Source organism: Diadema antillarum, unplaced genomic scaffold (assembly GCF_040938485.1).
Source record: "Diadema antillarum isolate AM-2024a unplaced genomic scaffold, OU_Dant_1.0 scf00000045, whole genome shotgun sequence".
Taxonomy (NCBI): Eukaryota; Metazoa; Echinodermata; class Echinoidea; order Diadematoida; family Diadematidae; genus Diadema; species Diadema antillarum.
The window spans coordinates 2,594,142-2,608,916 of NW_027270934.1; positions in this window are offsets into that span (position 1 = coordinate 2,594,142).

Consider the following 14,775-nt stretch of genomic DNA (forward strand, 5'->3'; position numbering starts at 1 on the left):
CATCTTACGCTGTACATTCAAAACCCATGTCATTTTCACGAAACTTGACCAAATTGTAGGAGAAGGCTTACTTATTCTAGAATAAACGATAAAAAGTGGGGGTTTATGTGATAGTTTATGTGGTAGTTTTTGTGCTGGCAGCACCCCCATATGATAAAAATCATCCTAGGACCCCCAAATCTGGTTATAAACCTATCGTGGGTGCCCTGATTAGGTGGGGTTCATAAATGTCATGCTGTACATTCAAAACCCATGTCATTTTTACCAAACTTTATCAAATTGTAGAAGAAAGGTTATTTAATGCAGAACAATTGTAAAAATGGGGGTTCATGTGCTCGCTTTTGTGCTAGTAGAGCCTCCTTGCGACAGAAATCATCGTAAGACCCCCAAATCTGGTCAGGAACCAATGCAGGGATATACCCTGCTAGGATGCATGGATCTCATGCGGTTCACTCAAAACCACATTTTCTTTTCTTTTTTTTTCAGAAACAAAACAAAACAAAACAAAACAAAACAAAAACCGTGTCACAATATTGCAGTGATATGGTGGAAAAATATTCAGAAAAGAAGGTCCATGTGCGTTTTTGTTATTATTTCCCTTACACAGCCATAATGATATTATGTGGACGCAAGCGTGGAAAACTCCACATTGACATGCTTGTTTGTTTGTTTGTTTGTTTGTTTTACCCACTTGCTGTAACCATGTGCAGAAAGTGATAATGGAGGAAGAAGAATAAATATAAGGAAATGAGAGTTTTGGCATTAATCGGACTGTCCTCCAAAGGAAAAACAAATCTTAATACATGTATAATGACGTTGATTGTAGATTGCATGTGTTGGTTATTGCAGTGGGAGATGTACCTTGAGTACCCCCCCCCCCCAAGTTCATTCGTTGATTCTCCTTTTGTTACACCAGATTTGGTTTATCAAAAATTTATATCTGAACTCGGTGAAAGTGATAAATACATGTTGGGTAGTACTTTCGTGACCTTGTAGTTTGTAACCAAAAAAAAAAAAAAATGTATTAGTAATGACAAGTTTAGATCTAACTTAGATTTTAACAGAGATATTCAGATTGTTTTAGTTGTTAGACCTAAAGATGAAATGTGTGTCATATGTTCGTTTTGTTGTTGTTGTTGTTTTTTTAACATGTAGTCTAGTAGACTAGTATCGTCCCCGACTAGGGCCTATAGGCCCTAGGTACCTTAGCACTCAACTTGACCATGTTTATACAAATAATAGTGAGACTCTTATAAAGCGCTCGTTTCTACCTAAAATGATACTCAAGGCACTATAGGACAGAGTACATATTGTGTCACGTTACAACAGTATCACAGAAAATAATTAGAACAATAAACAAACAAACAATATATACGTACACATATACAATACCCAAAGTGGGGTGCGTATATTTGTCGTTTGGGAGTTGGGAGTCGAAGTACATGTCCATTGCAAATAAACTTTCTGCTCAGGCGTGACAAACCTGGAGGCCAAGCCAGGGTTTGATGACTCCAGCAGCTGTCGTATTACGTAAGAGCATGATAAGGATATCTGCCTGTGGCAGACCATTCAAAGTGAACTCAATTTTCTCTATCCTTTCTAAAGTTTTCAATTTTATATTCTATTGAGAAATTCTATGGTCGTCCATTTTACATTTCGAACGAAAAAAATTGACCCGTAAATAACGAAAATACAGGAATAAGAAGGAGAGCATTGCCAGTTTGCCGGTGCTGACAATGTGCTATTTGGCAGTGAGTTACAACGGGGAGGTGAGACTACCTCCCTGGTTACAATCAGCCTGCTGACTGGATCATTGAGAAAGGGAGAGAGAGGGAGAGAGAGAGAGAGAGAGAGAGAGAGAGGGGGGGGGGGGGGGGGGGAGCGAGGGGGAGAGATACAGGTATACAATTGTCAATTTGAATTGAAAAGGTAGGTCTTGAGATTCTTTTTGAAACCATCAATGGAAGATGCTTCTCTAAGAGATTTTGGTAGGTCATTCCAAAGTTTTGGGCCCATAACATATGAAAAAGCCCGATCCCCCCAATTATGCTTTATTCGAGGTAAAGATAATGAACTGCATGTCACAAAACAGATCTATGGATTGAAACTGGAAACAGCTCAGTTCCCACTTCCAAACTCCCTGATTCCGTCGATCAGTGTTGTGCTACCACGACCACGCGGCTCGCACCGCTGAACTTTGCGTATAGTACGTAAAGATCATAACGCGTACAGTCGCCCAGACACGAGTGCTTCAGCGGTGGGGAGCTGTCGGGTATCCGTACGTACCACACTCTAGCTCGATCTACTAGTATACAAATGATGCACAGGATAGAGTGTGTTAGTGAAGGTGCGGCGCGCTCGAGAGTATTGACAATGGTGCGACATGCACGAGGCGCAGCCGAGTGCATGTCGAGTGCATACTCGAGAGTGAGCCGCACCTTCACTAACGCCATGAAATAATCCTGTGCATCATTTGTTTTATAAAATGGGTCGAAAACTAACAGCATTATTCACGTACCTTTGTGGGGCAATACCAGTCAGCTACATGTAGCACTCGCTCAAAAGTCAAGATGTCCGAAGATGTTCGTCCCAAACATTTACGCACGTCGCACTCGGAAATCCCGCACATAAGTACTGTACGTACGTATAAGAGTATACGTACGCCACGTGTTATGCACAAGAAAGGCCGCCGGCTGTTGTGGCAGCCCGAACTAGAAGTTGTTTACAGGATTGACAGCGCGTATAGTAGCGCGTGACGCACTTGTAACAACTGATTGAGTGCGCACTGCTAGTGTAAACATTGTGACGTACGTCAGGCCCCGGCCGTGCATTTACTAAGAAATTAATGCACGCACACGTGACTCATTTCAGCGCTTCCAATTGGCTACATTCTTGAACCCATTTTATAACAGCTGCTCAGCTCGGCTAGCTCGGCTCATCACTCGTGCGTGCGCTTCTACGCTCTTTGTTACGTCACTGCCAACCTGCGCAGCTAGGATGCGCACAAACATAACTGACGAACGTCCTTAAACTTACGCCTAATATTGCGTTTTTATGGAAGTTTCATTTTAATCCTTCCTTGGCGAAGGTAAATATTCTATAGAAAATATCAATATCCTCACAAAATTATACATGGACGAAGAGCCGCGTACGATGTATTTTGGTGCACATATCGGTTCTTTTAAAAGGAGCTACAAAGGATTACTCAATTCCTTACTTATCCAAAAATTACCAAGGTTACAGATATTAAAGCTGTGCATGTAGGGGCAGCAAAAACACGGTAATGACAATGAATGATGCCGATATTTACATTACATCCCTCTATCCTAGGAGCAAATAAATCATTCGTCGTAAAGAGCTTCACAGCATGACATGCATGTCACTTTTCTTCGATGATAAAATTGTTTTTGTGTTACGATAAGAATAGAAGAGTGTGTACTGATTCTTTTGAAACAAACACACAAAGACATACATACGCGCCCGATTACGCAAACAAAAATTTTTTTTCTTCCCATTTTATACAGGCTAGTGTCGAAGCAAAGTGACTTCACCACTGATTATGAAAAAAAAAATACCAAACAAAAAAAAAAAGAAGAAGAAGAAAACAAACAATAACATGCCCAGAACAGTTTAAAATTCATAACACGTTTCTGTGACGAAAAGTGGCAATGAAACCGGACAGGTCAAAACCGCTCGTCCGTCAAGTCGCTCTGCCCAGGTCTTTAAATTGGCACCTCCAGTGATCGCGAATTCAAAGGAGCTTGACGAAACCGAGATATGGAAATGAAAACGTGAAGAAGGGGAACCAACTCATACGTAATGTTTTTCACGTTCTTCACTATCAACACCTTTCCGGCCACGAGAATATACAGTAGGTCATGAAAGCTCGATTTTCATTAAACCGAGCATTTCATGATTTCTATTCTGGTTGAGCAGGCAGCTCGGAGAGTGATAATTTTCCCTTCGCACCTACTGCTGACAGCAGCGCAAGAATATTAAAGGCAGAAGCTACTCTTCAACGTGATAAAAAAACAGAACAAAAAATAATCAAACGAACAGAGTGACGGCAGCTGCAATGAAAGAGAGCAGAAAATAAGTAAAATAGAATTAAAAGTTTCAAGTTGTCAGAAAACGGCTTCATCTGATTTTATAATCACAGCTCTCCCATTTATTTGTACTTAAATATTAGTACCAAGTACACAAATATCATATATCGTACATTTTTAAAATTATATTCTTATTACTTGCTCTTCTGTGAATTATGAAATAATATGTCAAATATATACTTTGTATCTACATTGTGTTTTGTTGGATGGAAATAAGGTGTAATTGAAATCGAATCAAAATTGAATCGTATTAGTAATTGCAACTATCTTCTCCTTCAAGTCACACATCCGGTAATGCTCAATGTTCACTGCTTTTTTTATATTTTATCTCATTTCCAAGTGGATGATTAATTCAGATTAGTGCGTGCCAGGAGAGATTTGTATGGTTTTAGCATCATAGGGTCACGTGCTCTCTGCATGCTTGGTCTTGAATAATTTCATTGCTTTATGCTTTATGAAATATACTGAAGTTTAGAACTCCATAACTTCTTTATATTGCGTAAGAGTCCAATATTAATGAAATCTCTGCGCTGCTCTGTTTGTGTCAATGTTCTCTCTCAATTTCAGTCAACTTGAACTTGTCGTGGAATTTCGCCTTAAGCCCACTGCCCTGTAAAGTCTTCTTTTTTGTCGCTTTAATCACAGCTCCTGATTACTTTGCCACATGCAGCTCATCATCAAAGCCTGGCCGCTCAACAGCCATCTGGACGAATTCAGCCCGACTAAACAGGGGAAATCATGTAGCGACAGCAGCCGAAGAGACGGGATAAATGGAATCCCATTCCCTGACAAACTGACAAACATGGTCTGTGACACAATCGCTCATCGCATCCGTCATTAGGGAGGAAATAATAGAGCCGTAATCGAGACGTATTTGGATTCGACGAGCAAGATATCAACAGTGATCGATTACGCACCCGTGGAGTGGACGTTCAATTTCCTTGAAATCGGAACAAGAGCGGATCCTATTCCCACTGACGCGAATCCAGGCCAATTCTCAGAGAATTCGAGAATTTCTTGCCCCTTTTTCATCTCATTTAAAAGGTATTCGATTACCCCCGTGACTTCCAAAAGTCCTCTCATTAGCTCCTTTGTCGGAGGTAAACTTTCTTTAAGTTTCTGAGGTCGTTTGAGGTCTGCGACGCCATGAACAGATAAAACATCTAAATTAAAAATAATATGATTAAGGGACATCATGTTTTTGCCCTATTCAAATTTGGCATTAACAACGAAACTGGTGGATGTTAACATGATAATATTCCGTCTTGAATTTCTAAAAATGGAAATGACAGGGGGAAACTGCACATCTAATTATCCTTGCATTATGTTCTGAATGTAAGTATCTAGCTGTTTGTGAATCGACTTCTCGTTTGAATTGAAAAAAAAAACACGGACTTTTCTTTTTATTGCCTTTACGTCATTCCATAACTGTGACATTACGAATAATTGCAGATTTCTTGTCTAGCATTACATAGACTCATGAATTCAAATCAAACCTTTCAACTTTTGAAATGATTGTCTGATTTTCTCAAACTTAAAGATTTGGTTGACATGGGGTTTCAGGTTTCCAATATTTTTTGATGATGATTTTTTGAGATAATGAGAAACCTCTTATGAAATATGAAAGTGCATATACTTCTATTAAAGAAGAGGAATCCAAAGTGTATGTGATGAAAATTGGTTTTTGAAATGGCTGAGATATCCAAAAAGAAGGTCATCCTACTAAAAGGTGAGACACACCTTTTATTAGGATCGCTTTGCTTTACTTTTTTTTGGATATCTCAGCCATTGCAAAACCGATTTCTATGAAATAGATTTTAGAATCCTCTTTAGAATTGCACGCTCTTTATTTAACATTTCATAACGCGGTTTCTAAGTATCTTGCAAAAACTTGGATAGCTGAATCCTCACCTCAACTAATACTTTATCATTTCTTTAAAGTGTACCTAATACCCTGAGCATTATGTTTGCTATACAATTTGTGGAATACACTTGAGACATGCCCTGTACAAAATAATTGCGCTTTCGATACTATTTTTCTTCTTTTTTTTTTCAAAATACGTTTTGAACGATAGTGATATGCAATGCGTGCGCGCGATCAGCTTACCGATTGACATGAAATCTCGATCATTATTATTCGTAAAAACGTACGCGCACACATGAGTACCGGCTCTTACGGAGATGAACTTCGAATTGTTATATAGATATGATCTTATTTATCGAATTTTACTTTCAGGTGTTATCAGAGGTGAAATATGCCTGTCTTTATGTGTGTGTTTGCGTATTGTAGCTGTACGTAATGGGTATAGGCAGGGCTCGACACTAACGGTGGCCTGGTGGCCCGGGGCCACCAAAAACGCGCGTCGGGCCACCAAAAAGTCGGATAATTGCCTTTACTTTTGTAGATGGACAGCGGTAACAATCGGCTCCGTAAGATGCTAAAATAAATGTCAGATGTTTGCTTTTTATTTTGGAAATGAATAACGGTAATATTTAACTCCGTATGATACTAAAATAAGTGTCGGATGTTTGATTTTGCGTTCGGAAATGAATAAGGATAACATTAAGCTCCAGAAGATGATGAAATAAATGTGGAATGTTAGCTTTGACGTTCGGAAATGAATACTAATAACATTCAACTCCGTACGATGAGAAAATAAATGCCGGATGTTTGCTTTTTATTTTGGAAATGAATAACGGTAATATTCGGCTCCGTATGATACTAAAAGAAGTGTCGGATGTTTCGTTTTGCGTTCGGAAATGAATAAGGATAGCATTCGGCTCCAGAAGATGCTGAAATAAATGTGGAATGTTAGCTTTGACGTTCGGAAATGAATACTAATAACATTCAACTCCGTACGATGAGAAAATAAATGCCGGATGTTTGCTTTTTATTTTGGAAATGAATAACAGTAATATTCGGCTCCGTATGATACTAAAAGAAGTGTCGGATGCTTCGTTTTGCGTTCGGAAATGAATAAGGATAGCACTCGGCTCCAGAAGATGCTGAAATAAATGTGGAATGTTAGCTTTGACGTTCGGAAATGAATACTAATAATATTCAACTCCGTACGATGAGAAAATAAATGCCGGATGTTTACTTTTACGTTGGAAAGTGAATAACAACAACATTCAGCTTCAGAAGATGCTAAAGTAAGTGTCGAATGATCCCTTTGACGTTCGGAAATGAATAAACATGATATTCAACTCCATATAGATAGTAAAATAAATACCGGATGTTCACGTTCAGGTGAATAATAAGAATAATGTCTTATGTTTGCTTTTATGTTCGAATGTATGTAGCAACAACATTCAGCTCCGGAAGATGCTAAAATAGATGTCGGATATTAATTTTGCTCTGACGTTCGGAAATGAACAACAATAATATTCAACTCCATATAGATAGTAAAATAAATACCGGATGTTCACGTTCAGGTTTGAAGTAAATAGCAATAACAGATCAGCTGCGGAAGATGCTAAAATAAATGTCGAATGATCCCTTGCCCTTTGACGTTCGGAAATGAATAACAATGACATTCAACCCCGAATGATGATTAAATAAATGTCGGATGTTTGCTTTTACTTTCGAAAGTAAATAGCAATAACATTCGGCTAAGGAAGATGCTAAAATAAATGTCAGATGATTGCTTTTACGTTCGGAAGTGAATAGCAGTAATATTCTGCTCCATACGATGCTAAAATGAATGTCGGATATTTGCTATTACATTTCGAAATGAATAACAGTAACTTTCAGCTGCGTTTGATGGTAAAATATTCAATGTCTGATGTCTGCCTTAACGTTCAAAAATGAAAAACAGTAACATTCGACTCCGTAGGATAATAAAACAAATGTTGGATGTTTGCTTTTTTTATTTTAAAATGAATAACGGTAATATTCTGCTCCGTACGATGCTAAAATGAATAACAGATTATTGCTTTTATATTTGGAAATGATTAACAGTATCAATCGGCTGAGTTAGACGCTAAAATAAATTGGGGATGTTTGTTTTCACGTTCAGAAATGAATAAGGATAACATTCAGCTCCGTAAGATGCTAAAATGAATGTCAGTTCTTTGCTTTTACATTTGAAAAAAAAATAATTAATAGTAACATTCGGCTCCGTACGGTGTTAAAATACTAGTAAATGTTGGATAATTGCTTTTACAAAATGAATAACGGTAACTTCCAGCTCTTTATAATGCCAAAACAGATGTCGGATGTTCACAAATGTCTGCAAATGCTCCAACTCTATCGTTTCAAACGTAAGTTTTGACCACCTAAATAGGCATCAACTTTTATAATAATCTATAAGCCTATTTGCTAAATATTAGAACTCAGAATAAAGGTAAGATGATTGAATTTTCTCTTCATTTATTTTAGACATGGGTACATATATCACTTCAGTAATACTTAATATTTCATTTTCTATGTTCAGTAGGACCGATTTAGTATTTCTTATGTTTTTCTTGATTCTTTTTTTCGGGCCACCAGATTTTACTTTCGGGCCACCAAAAAATAAAAATTCATGATTTTGGTGGCCCGATCGGGCCACCAAAAATAAAAGTTAGTGTCGAGCCCTGGTATAGGTACTAAACCGATTTTTCATTTACTATTTCTGCATTCACTGAATTAAAGTGTTCTTTGAAAAAAAAGAAAAACAAACAAGAAAGAAACAAAAACGGCCTTTACCGCACTTTCTCTATGCGTAGATCATTCGCACAATCACGACACATGACCGTGCATGACAGCAGCAACCGTGAATTTATTTTCAGTCAAGGTTACTTTTGACATTTATGTCATGTGCTACATTGATAATCCCCTTTCGAGACCTCTTGGATGAAAACATTCAAAACATGTCTCCTGAATGACGATAGGTCTTCTTGGCATTGTAACCCTACGTCATTATCAGACGGGTGATCGTTCGTGCTTTCTTCGTTATAGGACCAAAACTGTAGAATCAGTTACCTATTCAGTTACGCCAACTGTCATCTACAGAAAAAATAAGATCCAAGCTTATCCAAAATCCAAACAAATCTCTTCCTCTCACACTGAGGACTGCAATCCTTAAAGATCAGAGTAACTGGGTTATTTGTGTTTATCTGTATGTGTTTCCTTGCTTGTTTATCGCTATATTATTCTCTCCTGTCATGTTTGTACATGTATTTATATAATGTTATTTATCTTTTCATTTTTTTGAATTGCCATGAGCACCAAAATGTGGACCTGTGCGCTATACTGGTAACCTTTTATTATTATTATTATTATTGTTATTATTACTATTATCATTACTATTATACTATTATTATTATCATTATCATTGATATTATCATCATCATCATTACCTTCAACGAACAGTAATTACATTCGTAAAGACTTGAAATTTACCAAAAAACAAAACAAAACAGAACAAATTTTCAAAATAGGAATTCAGGAAGTTTCCTTCCTCGCTACAACGTTTTTTTTTTCCGGCTACCCCCACTTAATATACGAAGCACCCCCCCCCCCCTTTCCGGAGTTAATTCCTGCATCCGAACCTGAAAAAGCAATCGAATGAAATTCAATTTGATAATATCAGATTGATATGAACAACATAATGATATGAGATAATGAAAGAATACAATTTTCCGTATTTGTTAATCCGTTCTATGTTTATACTCTAGGATTAACCCACTCCTCCTTGATGTGAAATTGCAACATTTCACCTGAATGTAGCACAGTGTTGGAATATTTTGATTCCTAAGCCCACTGTTAAAATCCTCTTCAAGAAATACAACATTAAACACATAAATACAAATGTTTTGTAAGTAGGCTATACGTGTGATTAGTGTGCGTTGATGGTGAATGGGAATATTGTTCATACAGTCAAATTAATATGACCTTTTGGAAAATGCTCCTGTCAGCTCTATTAAAGATGATCTTCTACAGAAATCAAAACAGACGATAGTATAGTGTTGCTTATATGAGTGTCGTAATTGTTGTATGAGAAAGAATTCATGACACTGGAAAAAAACTGAATTGAATTGAAATTAATGTTCATCTTAGATATTGTTTGACATCTTGGACATATACTGTTTGGAGTAATTGCTTTCATGGTCTTTAGTGATAAAGAATGCTGATAACAATTTAATTGGATATTCGGATCAGGTAAGTGCAGATGTATCAGATGATCATTTTATGTCGACATTTGAAACATCTGCACCTCCCCAACAAATCCACTCCAAAGTATAAGTAATCGCGCCCTGTTTGTGGATCATATCATACCGACCCCTATACGTCATAATAATCTGTATAAACATGCGTTGACTTTCAGACACAAGACGAGCGAAATAGTAACACCTCCCCTTTTCGTAGACTGCCTCATTAACGCTGGGACCAGTCACGATGACTCAAAGCTAAATCAGTGAGCAGGGTGCTCAAGTCATGGGTGTGATGGTTTGGTAAATGCATTAAGGCCTTCTTCTTTAAATGCATTAAGGGCTTATTCTTTATTCGTATTGAGTGACTTGAGTCATACACTTACCGAGCCCCAGTGAAAGTTATCTGCTGAAGTTTTGCCAGAAGAGGCCCATAGTATGCCTATGGTATTAATCCTAGCTTCTGAGAAGTGTGAGACGAATGCGAGCACTCGTCACGGTCTGATGAGACGCCAGTTCGTAACGCGTTAATTAGAAAATCTTTCTCTCTCTAAGGATTACTATGTACACAAATTAATGTAAACGGCAGATTAGATTTTTAGAGGTGATGATATAGTCATGATAAGATTAAACAATCAAACTGTTCAATTAACGACGTACGCAGAGCAGGTGCCAATAAGCGTCACTCCATGTTCGAGGCGCACCTATGGGTATAGCGTATAGAGTATACTGGAACATAAATGATTTTACAATGGTCCTAAGAATTGGGCACCGAGCACTTAAAGTTACGTCATTTCAGGGATGCACGTGTTTTCATTACGAGACAATCACAAGTCTCTCCTCAACAAGTACGTCACGGAATTCGATCAGGTGATATGTCATCGCGACGCACGTCTCTCACTGACAGGCTCACCAATCTTCGCTGGATTTTGATAAAGCCAGACGTTTTCCGTTACTGTATCATAAGAAAGGTAATGACGCAATCTGTCCAGGTCCTTTGAGGAGTTTAATGTTTTTAATTTGAATTAGTGCACAATCATGAAGAGAATACAATCCTTCTTTATGACTGTTCATGACTGATTATTCATTATTAATGGTCGTCTTGTTAAATGACATTTAATGAGAATAGTGATAAACGTGTATTTATTAATTTATCTATCTATTTGTTTATTTATTTATTTATTTATTTATTCATTTATTTATTTATTGGATAAGCAAGTATTAATGTGAGGTCCATGCACATTCACCCACGGAATGATGAACCGTGTACAATTATTGGCGCAATATTTTCTTATTTTTTCCATTTCCCCTCTTTGAACTACTCTATTCTCAGGCCACACTCAATTTAAGCATAAACCTAACGATGTGCAGACTACTGCATTTTTCTCTTCATGTATATTCCTTTTATTTGACATTGATTTGTCGTCGTTCATTACAAATTTCCAAGTTCTAAACATTGTATATTCCGATGTCGGTAAATGTTGAAAAACAAATGATGTTATTTTGTATTGAAATGGTGTAATATACAGAAAACCCAAAGCAAAGCAAACCAAACTGTCACTTAATGAGCATAATATTATGATGGCTATGACTATGTGTTGTCAAGGAGTTGTGTCTGATAACTCCTTTGTTTTGTTTTGATTTGTTTTGGGTGATATTCTCTAAAACGACGAGTGCTCTATATGACAGTGCTTCATTATATCTTTGTGTGCTCTAGGGCCGATTGGCACAGTTATAAATCCATAGACTGATATAGAGTTGTACGCAGCGTACAATGTCCCCGGCAGAGAAAAGGCGTAAGTACCATTCTAGTATGACAATTATTGTGAAAATTATTGATTCTTGTTCATGGCGCTTATACATTTTAACAGAAAAATGCTTTTCAGAAAATTTTCCCCCACCGATTCCAACCGTAGAATGTTTGATTTTCATGAACCTTTTACCTGCCTTCTGTATCATCAATCAAGACATGTTCATCTTCAAAATTACCTGTTCGAAACAAACATGTTGCTGCGATAGCAAAAAGAAAAGCCCACACAAGTGTGCTAGAACGATTACAGTCTCGCTTCTACTCATTTAACTTTAGTTTAGCAGTGCCATTTCCTGGCAATTCTTAAATGATCGTCAACGACGATTAGAAAATCAAGACATAATGAGTGTTGTTTGTACGTCTTTGCCACCTGCATTAATCTTTCCTGTATATTCCATCCACCAAAGTATGCTCATGAGTTGTTGTTCTTTTTTTAAAGGAACCATCAGCAGGTCAGACTCCACCCAAAGCTTTATCATAATAATAGTCTGCAGCTTGTAAACATGTGATGGACTTGATCTTTATGAGAGACTCAGTATGAATCAATGTCATCATTCCAAACTTAGGCTTGAATGTGATCAAGCATCATTAGAAGGCCTACGTGTATATACGCTGCATTTTTTTTTTTTGGTCTTGTGTGCGATTCTGTGTTTCATTGTAAATATGCTTCCTAAAATCTTAAAACGCAGAATACTGAAAAAGTGTATGTGTGTTGTTTGTGTGGGTCTTCTTTTATTTTTGCCCACGTATGATCGTACGGACCTACGTATTACTGTGATAGGTGTAACTGTAGTTCAAATTTCCACGCTGTGTTTTCATTCATGTTTACGGACAAATTCACATCGTAATGAACATGATTTCCTTAGGCATGCTCCATTACTTTCGTCGGCATTAGAGACTGACTCCAGTGACGTCACTCCGTAGTTTGTATGACTTACCTTTGAGCAGATGTCGAATCGTCTGAGTCATAACTATAGTGTTTTGTCGAGCTATGAGAAGTAAGCCTGAACAATTTCTGGTGGCCCACTTACGCCTCATTGGGCGCGATTCGGTAGAACGACAATATGGCGTGGTGCAATTATGTCAATGAAAGTTCTGACGACTGAAGCGACGCAGTCACTGTTTGTAAGAAAAGATCATGTTCTGAGATTTGATGAAGGATGGTATTTCTTGGGAAAGGCATGTATTGCAAATATCATTCATAATCGGTATGTTGTTTTTGGTGTTTGGCGTTGCGGAAGATGAGGTCCACCTCGTGTTTGAATTAACGTAGCCGTGGGCTATTACAACAAACATATTCTATGTGCGCGCGCGTGTGTGCACGTGTGTTCATTCTCATTAAGCAGAAGAGATCTAGTTTCCTTCTTTTTTCCATCGGATTTACAAATTGCCCTTCATCGACGTAACCAAGCACTGATTATTCAGTGCTTTAGAATTAGCCAAGATAAAGATCATGAACATACACACCCGGGTTGTATGCCAACAATGCGGGTATTATGAATTTAGCTCCGGAATGTTATAAACCTTGTCATTAAATTTGGTTGTCTCTATCCCTCGTCAACATAAACGTGTACGTGTACGTGAACATGTACTAATGTACGACTAACATATTTCGTAGCAGGGTGTCTCCTTTTTGTTGAGAATAGATCAAGAGTGAGATTTAGAGCTCCTTTCGTGGCATTCACTCCGAAGGAAGAATCAGGTTACCGTAATACCACGCTCAGAAACAGTATAAGTAGGCCCTATTCATAATTATTTCAGTCATTAAAACAGCTGGTGACTGTTTGGAAATATTACTTTCTTCATTACTGGAAAACCAACAAAAAGCAAACAAACCCACAACAATTTGGGAAAGGACCAAAATAGGTCAAAGAAATGTGCAAAAACCAAACTTTTTATACCTTAATACATTGTAGGTTTCAAATAACTTCTATTTCCAAACTCTTAAGACTCCATTTATTTTATCTCCAAAATCACTAATTCGGTCGAGTTGACCTAAATGCTTTATAAAGACCGTCTTGAAAATCAGCCCTTCGGAGTTTGCAATCAAATTATTGAAATTATACAAGAAAAGAGGTCAAATAAACATTGTTTACTGAAATGAACAGTTGCAAATTATGGTCAAACTTAAGTATATCTAAAAGTACAATTTCATATTCACGTCGATTTTAATAACAGAGAAAGTTTAATCGTACGGAATAGCAGCAGTTCCATGATTTTGCGGTTGCAAATTGATGATTCGTTATCGCAAAGGTTCATTTATCCGGAAATGACATTAGGAATTAACATTCCGAAGGAATTAGTTCGTTCAAACAAAAACAAAACAAAACAAAGTAAAACGAGCCTGTGTACTAAGAAACTTCAGCATTACGAATAAAGATTTTTTTTTTCTCTAATTTTCGAACCTTCGAAACAAGGAACTATTACCAAAAATGCATACAGGTTAGAACGGCGCGATGATGTCATATCGTAAAAATAGTTTCTCATCTCCTTTACACAATCTTCATTGCATATCATTGCGTAAACTGTTCATTGCAGCAAATAAAGATGTATGTCGGGTTATTAATGTCTCCAAAGAGAAATTTTTGAAAGACAAGTTGAGTTCATGCACTGTCAAGGAGGTATATCGCATTATCCACTCACTTTTGAATAAGAAAGCAAGTTATCTCCCCTTGTATGATTCTGCATCCATATTAGCGAATCAATTTTCTTTGTTTTTTGTCG